At 37.9% G+C, this 13421-nt stretch overlaps 1 protein-coding gene across 2 annotated transcripts in view; it reads right to left on the bottom strand.

Annotated features, from left to right (window-relative positions):
• The window catches only part of DAB1 (DAB adaptor protein 1), a 449364-nt gene that overhangs the window by 140608 nt on the left and 295335 nt on the right, over positions 1-13421 (bottom strand). For both annotated transcript variants that reach the window (XM_009569159.2, XM_009569158.2), the window contains exon 4: positions 9431-9543. The gene's annotated coding sequence lies outside the window, so the exon portion shown is untranslated. The remainder of the gene's footprint in view (positions 1-9430; positions 9544-13421) is intronic.

Raw genomic sequence — 13421 nt, 5'->3', positions numbered from 1 at the left:
AGGAAAGAAACAGGAGGTCTAGTTGTGACCTGTGACTTTCAGGTCTGTTTGCATCAAAGCAGTATCAGAAAGTGTTTGGAAAGACAAACACAGTCTTGAGGCTCTGAATGCTCGCAGAGGGCTTCTATTATCATAAGCAATGCAATACTTTACTACATAAAACAAACCAAGCAACCACACACAGAGTAGTCCATCTTTGAGCCAAAGACTTGCCTAAAGCAATGTGACATTCAGCCAAGAAAAAATAAAGCCTCTCTCATTTTCTCTGTTCCTCACCACAGACTACACATCACTGAAAACTGATGGTATTTTATCTACCACCACCACAAATGCATGTCACAGTACCAGGGTCACTCCCGATGCAGCTGGTTTCATATACAACAGTGCCAAGAAAGCAGGGTGGCAGGGTACTGGTTCTACATGCTTTGGCAAGTCAATCAATGTGCTGACCTGACCAAACTCATCAACTGACTGGGAATAAAATTCTGCTGCTGTGCACGTCCAGCACCAGGACACATTTAGAAGCAGACTGGTTGAAGAAGGGAAGACTATTTGCCCTTTTAGTTTCCCTTATAGCAGCTAGCTCAAAATCTTGTAAGTGCTTGAGATGATGATAGAGAGAGGTCATGAGGCCAAATTCAGAATACCTACTATAGAGCCTCTGGTTCAAATAGACAAGAAAGGATATCTGTCAATGTTCTGGACAGGGGTTTATTTCATTTTATTTTCTCCAGATTGATGACTTTGAAAGGAACACATGCCCTGAGACCCACAGAAGAGATGTCTCATTGTGATTTATGCTTTGCTCTGCTATAATGCTAAATTGCTGATAAGGGTAGAAGCAAGCATATCGATTCCACCAGCTGGGTCCACCTGCACAGACTGGGCCTGAACTGGAGTCAGCCCCACAAGATCGGTGATGGGTCCTCATCGGAGGAGAATGGTTCAGAAGCAACTCAAGAATAACAGAGAGAGATCCACAGCATCTTCACAAAAGCCTTCACAAAGCTGGCCATGATTTAAGAGAAAATTACATTGGTAACTAATGTATTAACAGGTTGAACACATTCTCAAAGCAAATACTTCATATTAATAAAAGCCTTTAAATTATTTTTTTTTAGTAAGACCTAGTATTCCTATCAAGACTGAAGTATAACTGAAGAACAACTGATGTCACCAGATCATAAGCAAACACAGGTGAGGTTGCCTGGCCTTTTAGCAGCCAAAGGATTTTCTGCCAGTCTCAAGGCCAAAACATGGTAACATTCAGAATATTATTTGAGTAATAATTCTGTTTGAAGCTCAGCCATGTTTTTTTTATGTGAACTAATTTGACTCTATTTTTATCCATTAAAGAACAGGTGAGTTAACAAGAGTGAAGAAATTCATTCATGTCTTTATACCTATGAGTGTTACAAACCCTCCCCTCTGCTGCCCACATAACTTAAGAAAATAAAGGCAGAAATTACATTTACATAGTCTTAATCTTTTAAAATCATCATTAACATGCAATTTGAGATTACTTTACTTCTGAGTCCAAAGTTGTATCCTGAATGTCACTTCTGTAGAAATTAAGTGCCAAATATTACCAAGTTCCAATTTTACTATCTATTTTAAAATATCCTGACAGCATTCAGGCAAATTAAATTTAAAATTAAAGCAAAGCCTTTGCATGCCATCATAATATTTCAGGCAACAATTTCAAGAAAGGAAAGGCAAAAAACAGACTGTGTATACATTATAGTTCAAAACAGATCACTCATGTCAAATGGCATAATTTTTCCTTTTTTTCCTCCATTAAAGAGTTATTTTAAGTCTTCTGCTGAATATATTTAAATGGATAAAGAAACTCCTTCAGCCGTTCTTTCTGAATTACTATGTATGCTTTAACAGTGCATACACTAATAGCATACACATATATACAAATCCATACATAAATGTATCCACTCATGCACATAACAAAAGAATTAATGGCATTTTTTGACTGGATCTTACCCCTGTAAATATGTTAAAAGTGAATAGTGCTTACAGCTGGGTCCATTAACCAAAAATGCTGCTGTTGTCTGCACAGCTCCTGTTGCTCACATAAGAATGGATGACATGTAAAATGCTAATTTACAGACTCAGTTTATTTCAATGTACCATCAGCGTCTTTTGCCAATAGGAAGTTCAGTGGTTGCTTACTGGAGTCCTCATAAAATAACTTGACCCGACACCTCACTCAGCACCTTAAGATAAAACTGCAGACAGACTCCTCCAAGAAAGACAGATGAAGAAAATGAAAATAAAAGTTTTGAATGAGCTCTAAACACATATTCTGAACTGCTGCCAAGGAAAAATGGTATCCCAGAAGCCAGAGAATCCATTGTGATTGACAAACAACCCATCTTCCAAGAGAAGAGGCATTATATACTTAGAATAGTAGCTAATGTCATTGTAGATAACTCTTCTCACAACTTCAGCTGCTCATCATTTTCCTCTTCAGTTCTTTTCCTAAAATCCCTAGCTCTAGACCACATGCAATCGGAAAGATCTGCTCACATCCAATCTCAAAGCTACCCTGAACCTCCACACCAAGCATGGAGTTTCACTTCATCAATTATGTTTGGACCTCATCTCCCCACTATAGGTTGTGCTGGATAAACAGATACAATTAAGATATTAACTTTTTATTTCTCCAAACTGAAAGTAACTTTCCACAGGGCCTCATCACCTCTGTGTCAACAGGGCTCCCTACCCCTCGGTGTACAAACTATTTTGGTTTCGAAGATCTATTCTACAGTGTAAGTCTTTTAGTAGCATGTTAGTACCTTTAAATTCTTTTCTGTAGTCTCCGTTTTAGGTTATCAGAGCAGTCATTAAACCTGGGCCCTTTGAGGCTGATGGGTATATCTAAGCCAGCCCACGTCGAGCTAATTGCATTCAATTTAACGTTCTCAAAGCACTGGCAGTCCTCATTCAAGCCAAGTGTGAAAGTTTTTAAATTAGCTTTCACAGTTTGATTCACAGACAGCAAATGCAAAATGGCACAGGATTAATTTTTTCCTGAACAACACAGTGCAACAAAATAGCCCAAAGGCTATTTTAGTTCACTTGCTTTAACTATTAGGGAAGATTCACAGCACAGAGAATGCTCCAACAGAGACAAAAGCTCCAGAGGACTTTCAAAGCTTAATATTGCCCCCATTAATTAAAGCACCATACGTTTGCACAGCCTTCCCACTTTGTCACTAGATGTTAAAATGGAAGACCATTTAAGATGAGCCACACTGATTATTGCTTAAAAGATTAAAATGTTGATACATTTTAGTAGTTTTTATTATGGATCACATTTTTAATATTATTTAATAAAGTCTGGTAGTAGGCTATAAAATGGGCAATACAGAAATCCACATTTTCCTTGGGGAAGTACAAGTCCTGACTTCACATGTATTCTAACAATGTCCCTTTTGTTTGCTCTGCCTTCATTTGCTAAGATATAAATTAAAAAGTTAGCCAGAATATTGCATTACCTTGCGAAAATGATTCCGTAGCTCCCACCAAACAATGGCAGAGCAGGATGGAAATTCAGCTTTCTCGGCATTTGTCATTTTCAAAGCAATAACCACTAGGCCTCCGCACTGAATTTCCATGGTAAACTTTCTGAATATGCAAAGTCTCTACAACAAAACTTTCAAGTACACAAATTTCCCTCTGAGCAAGTACAGACGCTGTGTATGAACTGCTGCATCGAGAAATAGAAAAGTTCGTCACAAAACCTGATGAAATATTCTACACTTACTCTAAGAAAAATACTTCTCCAATTTAAGAGGCAAACTAAAATCTCCACTAAGAATTTAGCTCATCTTGTCGTACTACGTACCAGGATATTAGACAAATCCCCATTCTTATAATGTGGATTATGCATACTAGGCTGCACAACTGCAGACTTAAGTATCAGAAGAAATAACGCTCAGCAAGATCAACGTCAGCTAACTCCAGTGGGAGTTCTTCCATTATCTTCAGAAGTTTTTACTTAAGGTCCAAAAGCCATAACCACTCTTTAATTAAAATTATTTCTAATACTCTAATAACTCATAATTCTAATCTAATTTAATCTAGTAATCTAACAAGTATATCAATATCCATTACAGATGGGAATTTTTTTAAGAAAAAAGTTTTGCATGCACGCATGGATGCAAGCTTCATACTTCAGATTCCAGATTGCCTAGGATATGCAGGTCACATCTGACAAACTGTAAAGTCAAAGGCCCATCCAAAATGTTAAGTCACTGAGGTGGATATAATTTATGCACTTCTTGATAGGTTTCAGAATAATCTCAAAATATCAACCTAGTTTTACAAGCATTTTCTATTTTGCGCTAAGAAGTTACATACTTGCATTACCACTATCATCAATATCACTTTATTTTCTAAATAAGCCTCTTACACAAATTTGCAAGCAAAGGGTATCAGGAAATCCGAATTTGTTAAAATTTGAAAAGAGGAACCACACTGTCTCTTTAGTAAAACATATTTACAGGATATTTTAAAAAATCTTGCAACTCTTTTTCAAGCCAATTCCAGTACTATGCAAAACGACAGACAAGTCCATGAGACCAAATACGAATGCATCACCGTGTCAGCAGACGGTTGGAGGCAAGGGGATAACTGTCATGCAAAGCATCACTACAAGACCGCACACAAAATCCACTACTTACACCTTTGTTTCAGTAGATATTAAAATTTGATGTTTACATTTCAAATCTCCAGTTGCAGTAAAAATAGCCTACACAGAAACCAAGACAGTAGAAATACAGCCTGTGTGAATATAACTATGACAGGCAGAATTCACCAAGACAAGGCTGTGCCAGAGAGCACTGAGAGTGATGGGATGGCTCGCACAGCCTTGTACCCTGAGCTGCCACAGCTGGCACACGAGCAGTACCCTGCTGCCGACATTAAAGATTACTTTGGTACAGCTACAAAGGCCAGAATTGCAGAGTAATTTGTGTATGTCCTTAACATTTATTTTATGACATCTTTTCTGATGATGCTTATGTAACAGAGTAGATGAAATTTTATTGATTTAAGCATACTGAAAAAATATGAGGAAACACAGGCAAAATACAGAACTGAGAAAACAGGTAATTTTAAAAGAACTAATGCCTAATGCTAATGCCTTTAGACCATTAGATCTTGTGTATAACTACAGACAACATAGATCTTTAAGACAAACAATCATGAAGCTTTCCACCCTTAAATATAATCCAGCCCACTATGTATGGAACTCCTTCGGTTGTAAGTACATCGCAAATGTTCTCTGAATTAATTTCCAAAACCTGTAAAGCTTTATCAGCTCAGATGGTAAACAACTACAGGTTATTTGAGAGCTAAACTTGACAGAAACTGCAAGAGATACAATCCAATTGTTATTGAAAGTAATGAATACACTTTTCTGGTCACTTCATGTCAGGTGCTAACAGACATCAGAATCACTAAACACCACATTCACATGAGACATCATATGTTTGTGAATATTTATGCTTAAGAAACTCTGAATTCTATCCAAATGTAAATGCCACAGTATAACTGATCAATCATGATCATGAAAACCTTCCAGGGTATTCTCATTTCTAAAACAAACAAGGATTGTGAAAAATTCAGATTCTGGTGAAAGTGAGCAGTCAATGGATTATTGGCAATTCCACAGCAGGGGCAAAGCATTCCGTCGGAACAGAAAACAGCTCCAATATAAACAAGCCCATGTAGCATGATTGCATAACACTTTGCAAATATCATAGTAAGCAGTAGATGTATAGGCTATCCAGTTGTTAAGCAATGTGCCGAATGTCACCTGACACGTTTTAGATACCAGGAATCTGACATTAAAAGCAGAGCACACAAATGACACAAGCAGCGTGCCCAAATTTTTTGTGGTCATGTCAAAGTCTCAACTGCTGCATTTCAATTTTTGGAAATCCACATGCACTTTAATTTCAAGAAACTAATTACGCTGATCTCTACTGTACATATTAAAGTATGTATGTGTTGATGAAAGACACTCCCCCTAAAAACATTGATTCCACCTGAAAAGGGCCATGAACCCTAGACAAGCACAAACCACAAGCATTCCTATTCCATGTTCTGTCCTTACACAGCTGCAAGCATCTGCAAAGGACAGAACATTTTTTTTCCCAAGCAGATATTGCCATTAGTTGGAGGAAAAGAATATATAATTTCAGCATAATATTGGTTATTCTTACTGAATCTTAGCGAATAAAATGATTCCTGATATTAAGAACTGAGGACCAAGGTGACTTATTTGCATTTGAAAGCAATTATGAAGTGCACTAAAGGCAGCAAGCACAATATACTGTACACTTGCATATACATTTCATCTGCTTTGAAATTTTTTTCCTTCACCTGCTTATTACACTAATTTTATCTTTGGATCCTTAAGCTCTTCAGATGGGTCTTGTTGTTTAATCTTTTCTGTGCACAGTAAGACAGGGACTCGACAGAGACCAGCAGGGACCTTGTTAATGAACATGCATCTCTGCTGAAAAATCACAATATAAATGTACAAGCACATTCAGATCAGTTCTCAGAGAGTTAAGTCCAGTTCATAATTATTTCTTATCAAAATGGCTTCTAGAACTTCTCTTTTTCTACCGCCTACCAAGTGAACTTAATTTACAAAAGTATAGACAAAAGACCACCTTTGAGCTACATACCACCCTTCCCAAGGGTACCAGTGAAAACTCTAGGACCATCAAGTGTGCTTCTTTACAAAGAAGGACAGGGAGTCCTTTACAAAGGACAGGGAGTATTGCTGATGAAAAGGAAGGTAAGATATGAAAAGGCGCTGCCAGTCTGGTGTCCTCAAATTGCCTGAAATTAACTGTTAGCAGACAATTGTTGGGGCTTCCCCATAACTCCTTACCAAGAGAAAACATCCCCACGTAAAAGTTTATAGTGCTAATGATAACTCTAACATCTCCCTGTAAATGCATTTTCGCTCTTGTGAAATAACATGATACCAATACTTTATTTTTTTCCCGTTGAACTGCTGCTCTGAACAAAGTGCAGTTCATATCCTTTCCGAAGCCTTTCTCCCATATCCAGCTTAAAAGCTCACTTTTGGCCTAAGACAAAACTAGGTCTCTGTCCAAACACACCATAAAAGTGCATTCCTTCCGTTCTCACACTTCAGTCATGATGCATCCCACTGCTTTTCTAACATCCCCTTTCACAACGTTTTTCCTATCTTTTAACAGAAATGTCTTGTCAGCTGCTAAACGAGAGACCAAACAAACAGCAGTGTAGTATGTGTGGGAGATGAGTAACGCTTGCCCTTTTGACAGCAATGAGCTGCTCCTGGAAACGTAGCCTCAGTTGTCAAAAAGATACCAAATATAAAGAAACATTGAGCACAATCAGGTCCCATCAAAGTGTAAACCACTGGTAGCAGCATCATTTAATTAGATGTATAAATATATATTTTAGTGCCTAGTTTTAAAATAAACATCTGAAATATCAGTTCAATGCATATACATACACATTTTATAGACTGAACCAAAAGAGTAGGCAAACTGAGATGTGCAAAAGTTATGCCATTTTTGAGGACAAGGCAGCTCCTTGAAGTAAAGGAGAAGTAAGGCTAACTGCTAGGGAGTGGTACCATTTGCATTTATCAGGAACTGAAACTACAAGGAAGACATTAGATACAGCAAAGAGCCGTTGCAGGGGGAAAACCTGCTAAACACATTCTCAAATGAGTAGTAAAACAATGCCACTACTTCAATATATTGCTTTATAGGTTGACTATTTGGTCTATGTGTGTGTATATGTAGAAGGGCATATAGATACACATGAAAAATCCCCTGACAATTTGTAACTCAACAAGCAAGTGTTGCTTAAACTAAATGCTACCAAAGAAAGAGCTAACATGCAAATAGTCATGCAGTTTAATGTAGCTTCTGATCTATAACAGCATGGAACAACCAACTTCCAAACAGCTATGCTGGTGCAACCGAGCTATGCCATTTACTTTGGATCCAGGATCTGTCGCAGTGTATAGTTCCTTCATTCACACCATTAAATCATGTTTGCCAGCAACTACATTGTACTAATGGGTGCATAAAGCTATTCTGCACCTGTCGATTGCCAAGGCATCTGTGCAAACACAATGAAATGGAAAGAAGTGAAGCAAGGAACCCTACCGTTAAAAATAAACCTAAATCAATACAAATGAAAACTTAAGCACTTGGCATGTATGGTTGACTTCTTGCTAAGTATAAATGGCATCAAGGCATGGTTTTAGCCCAATACCACCTAACAGTGTTTAAATAAATCCTTTTATATCCTACCAAACAATACTGTTTGCACTTAACTGTCCTAATACAAAATGAAGTAAAGCTTCAAGTAGCAAATGCTCAAGATGAATGAACATGCTGAGTTTCAGAAAAGTTTGTGTTTCTTTCAAGGAACTACAGAGCTACTTCTGTTTTCTCACAGGGTTTAGTGCTGTTTTATTTTGATGGCTTGGAAAGAACCACCAGTCCTGGGAGAATACCTTCAGCTCTGCTTTGCGTTACCCCTATTTCCGAGACAACCCATACAAAGCAACAGTACAAATCCAAGAAGTGGAATTTTCACAAGATGTTACACTTGCATGAGTAGCTGTTATTGCCAGCTGCAGCAGCCAGAATATCAATTTACTCACTGCACAGATTTTAGAAAGCTTGATACAAAAGTGAAGGCAGCCTTATCATTACCTGCTTGTTTTCATTTCTGAAAGCTGCTTCCCCTTACCTTATTTAAGCAGCTACTAATACTTTTTTTTATTGCAGTTCATCTTGAAAATTAATCACCATAAATTTAAAAACATTTTCTTGCAAATCTGTCAGGTTTGTAGTGTCATTTCATTTATTACAAGACCACATGATGCACCAGAGCTCTGTATTTGAACATGACATATTTTCATTTTGTTTTGATACCACATTCGAAAATTGTTCCTATCAATCTTTCACTGGAGCCAAAACTTAACTGTCTTGTTCACTGAAACATTAAATGCCAAGTCACACAGATGAATAAAAGCACTTGCAAGTTTAACATCTGCATTTGTAGTTGCAAACATTTGCAGAAGTTTCCTGTTGAAAAGGTCTATAGAAGAGAATTCACAAAAATTAATTAACCTCAGTCAGCAGAAAAACTAATTACTCCTAATAATTTTGGTCATTAGATCACTCTGAAAGTCAAAGAGACTTCATGAACAGGCTGATCTCTAAGTATAATTTTCAAAATGTTTACAGTTCAGATTTCTGAAAAGTATTACAACTTGTATGCATTTACTGGACTCAGCTAAGGCATTGTTTAAGAGCCATGATTTTCTGCATCATTCACTAGAGAGTAGTAAAAAACCCAAACAAATCGGGCATATACTTACATTCCCCATAATGCATCATTTTCTCTCTAAACAGTGGCAGCAAACAGGCACATCCAATACTGTATTACTTTCTTCTCTCATTCATGACGATGTCACACACAGGTTCTTTGATTCTGAAAAAGAAGCATTTCCCAGGTTCTAAGAATAAAGGTACCCCAACCAATCCATCATGCTTTGTGTGCTAATGATAGACTCATGCATAAGAGGCACCAGAAGCAGTCAGAGGCAGCAGGCATGAAAAGGAGTGAATCAACTGTCAAGGGTTGTGATCTGAAGGACTGCAAGGCTGTGATTAGAATTTTCAATCAGGACTTCCACAATTCATCACGCTACAAGGGAAGGGGCGGGTGGGGGGCACACATTTCTTCATCAGCCCTTTCTGCTATTGGCATAGCAAGTTCTAGGGCATTAAAAAAAGGAAATCTTAATGTCTTATGCTTATAAGCGGGTATGTTTGAATCCTCAGGGACTGGAGAGTAAAAGATTTTCTGGGACTGCAGAGCTACTACTTTTTGCCTGTATACCCAAAACAAAAATGAGATTATTGCAGCACAGACTTTCAGCTGATGAAAAAGAGAACACAGCTTTTCCTTCCTGTGCTGTTGTACCAATACTTAGAGACACCTGAGCAAGAAGTAGCCCTAGAAACCTTTGACTGTTATCTTTAGGGATATGAAAAGGAATAAACCCCTGCAGGAATCTTTCATCACAATTTGCTAACACACTCTCTGAAACTTCAGAAAATAAAAAGGCAGAGCTCTTCACAAGGACAGTATTCTCACAATCTGCATGAAATCATCTGCAGCAATTGACAGCTGGCATAGTGTCACATTATCTAAATGTAAAAAAGACCAGTGAGTTGACTGAGTCCAGTAAGTTAAGAGTAATCAAACAAGTGGTCTACTCTTTGCTTTCCTTAGGGTGTTTCCCTTGGTATTACCACTAATGACTCACCAAAGAAAAGGCAATCCCACACAGAATAGGCTAAAACAGGACTCAGAGCTCAGCTACAGCCTCCATTTTCAAAACATCACAAAAGCTCTTCATGGGTTTTGCTGCGTCTTCTTCCTATGAAATGCTGTACCTCTGTCTCGCTAAATAATTTTGCAAGAACTCATTCACAAAGGGGATTGCTGCCTCAGAGAACGGGCCTTCTAGTAACAGTGACTTGACCCAAGTGCCACAGGCAATGAGAGGTCTATGTGGATCAACATCACTGCAGAGCCCTTGTCTCAAAATCTAGATCCAAGTGACAGCCCAAGCAGATTAGACATTTATTGAAATATATGAATGCAGCATTATTTTAAAAGGCAATTTTCATGTTAAACTATGAATAATGAACAGTAAAGACAGTTCTTATTTGCATAATTAACGTTTCAGTTATTGATATTCCTTCAGAGGGTCGCTACCCTTTTTTCTCCAAGTTAATTAATTAATAAAGCAACTCCTTTTATGTAGGTAATTGTAATCACTTTAATACTCAAAGGCACATACACTATCTGGCAGGGTTCTTTTTTAAATATTGCAACCCCAGTGACACAACGATCATTTGCATAAATGTAAACACCGAACGAGTCCATTTAACTCCTGACTAGAAAGAAATCCTTCAAAACTAACAGGAAAGAAACATATAAATTATGGACAAACATGGCAATATGGGCAAGACAACCTTCTGTCCTTACATCAAAACAATCCTATCTTCCTTAACGCAAATATCAGCTTCAAGACAACATACTGCTAATGGTGCAAATCTGTCCTCAGATTTAGCTGAAGATTGCTCTGAGGAGTTTAGATAAGAGGAGATGTTTATGGGAAAACAAATGCAAACTAGAAGCCTGTTAACAAGCAGAGAGCTTTAAACGCTCAGTACTGTAAAGGTAATACAGAACTTTTTCCATTAAGAAATACACAAACAAATCCTGTAAACAAAAGTCTGATCCTAGAAAAACTTGTTGCAAAAAGTCTTATTGCCCATGGTCTCACTCCAAGTCAGGTGAGATGGTTATTTTGCCCAGCAGACAGAGCTCACATGCAGGCGCAGCAGATCAGGCATCATGCGAAATTCAACCTGGAAAGATCAAATGAATGAAGTGCTCAAAGAAACTAGGAAAGCTACGAGGTTATACCAGTTACAAAAACTTGTTTCCCTTCCCTCTTCAGAGACAGAACTGAGTGACTAAGTTCAGTACAATATTATGAACATCTCAATCCACAAGTTAAGTTTAAAAGCTACACAGGCTGTCTGTGAGCTGTCTCACAAGCCAATGACTATTGCTTCTTTGTCTGTAAATCTGTCTTGCTCCATTCATAATCCACCCAAAATACTACTGCAAAAATCATTTTAGTGGTCTCTTCCATGATATCTCTCCTTGATGTGGGAGAATGATTATCGGGATTACCATTTTTATCACACATAATATTCTTAAACTACTAAATAACTTGTATTCATCCTGTTTCTGACCCTTTCTATCTACATCATCTCTTTCCTGCCAGATAAACATCTTCATGGGGGAGGGTTTCCAGGCTGCCCTCCTAAACCAGTGCCACACAGTTCTCCGAAGTCAGTTCTCTGCTGTTAAAATTTCACCTCAAATATCTCTTTTATTGCATGATGTAATGAAAGAGAAAGAAAGGGATAGAAGATATCAATATCCAAGTCGACACCACTGACTGGCTGATAATCGGAGCCCCATTATTGTGGTATTTCCTCATCAGAAAACAGCTACTGTCCCTACTATCAAGCTTTCTGAGAGAGAGATTTTGATTTTTCCCATTTTATACGGCACCTAGCATCCCCGAAGAAAACTGAAGGGAAGGCAGGCCCCAATCCACTGCCACAGTTATGGGGAATGGGATGGCAACACAGGTAACAAATGCTATTGTTTTATGCACTCATCTTCATCATATCAGCTGCTAAAACCTTGCAGATATTCCAGATATCATCACGAACCACTGCAACCAGTTTACACACTGTAAATCTCAAATTTGCTCTCCATCTGAGACATTATAACAGAACATGAAATAACCTAAAAACTGGAAGTCATTTCACAGAAAATGGAGACAGATATTGTAGGAAAAAACACCTCAGACTTGCAAATTCTCTCTTTTTTTGTAATCGTTATCCACGAAGTTCCAAGGGGCTATTGGATTTCTCTCTCAACAAGCACACCTCAGAATTTTTAACCACTGCAATCTTTTTAGCCAGCAGTTGATTGTGTATTCAACTGGTTGTTCTAGGCAATGGTATTCAAAACATGCAGGAGTAAGGAATGCAGCCACTAAGTAAGATTATGAATAAAACAGTCAGGTATTCTTTTCCGTATTTCTCAGTAATTACTCAGACTAGGAGCTTAACACAGATCTGCTTCTTCAGTGTCTCACTTCCAAAGGATCGATGTGGTGCAAATAGAGGCACCACAGGACTTAATTGCAAGTTCCAACTGCTTCTTGCAAGACAAGAGTCTCTTCGGCAGCTTTCTCCCAGGCACAAAGGCTAACTAAATAGCTGTTATTAGGGTTTATTTGTGTCTTTTTGTCAAAATCATATTTAATAAACACAAAGCACCTACAACAGGCAGATCCAAGAGAAGTTATAAATGAAATTCTAGATTAACAAAGCTCCATTAAATCAAGTTAGCGACTTTATCTCCAGGGATAACAATTTGGCTTGCAGTGGTGGGCTAAATAATGCAGTTCAACACATTAAGAATAGATCTGTATTCTGACTGAATGGACTGTTAGCTCAGAAAAAAAGGCAGAGGGGAAAAGAAATGCTGAAGTAGCTCTGCTTCCTGCCCCCAGCACACTTTCTCTTTCTTGATCTTCTAAAACTATCATGATCATACATCCATCATCATATCTCGCACATTCTTTGAGAAAGAGACAAAGCAGGTCTCAAAAATTTGAGTCTTAATAGGTCTTATCAAAATTAATACTCATCCATTTGGATGCAGCACAGGTAACATGCATAAAACATCCAGAAATCAGTGTC

The sequence above is a fragment of the Cuculus canorus genome, chromosome 8 (genome assembly GCF_017976375.1).
Source record: "Cuculus canorus isolate bCucCan1 chromosome 8, bCucCan1.pri, whole genome shotgun sequence".
In the NCBI taxonomy this organism is placed as follows: domain Eukaryota; kingdom Metazoa; phylum Chordata; class Aves; order Cuculiformes; family Cuculidae; genus Cuculus; species Cuculus canorus.
This window is presented reverse-complemented; position numbering and strand designations above follow the sequence as displayed.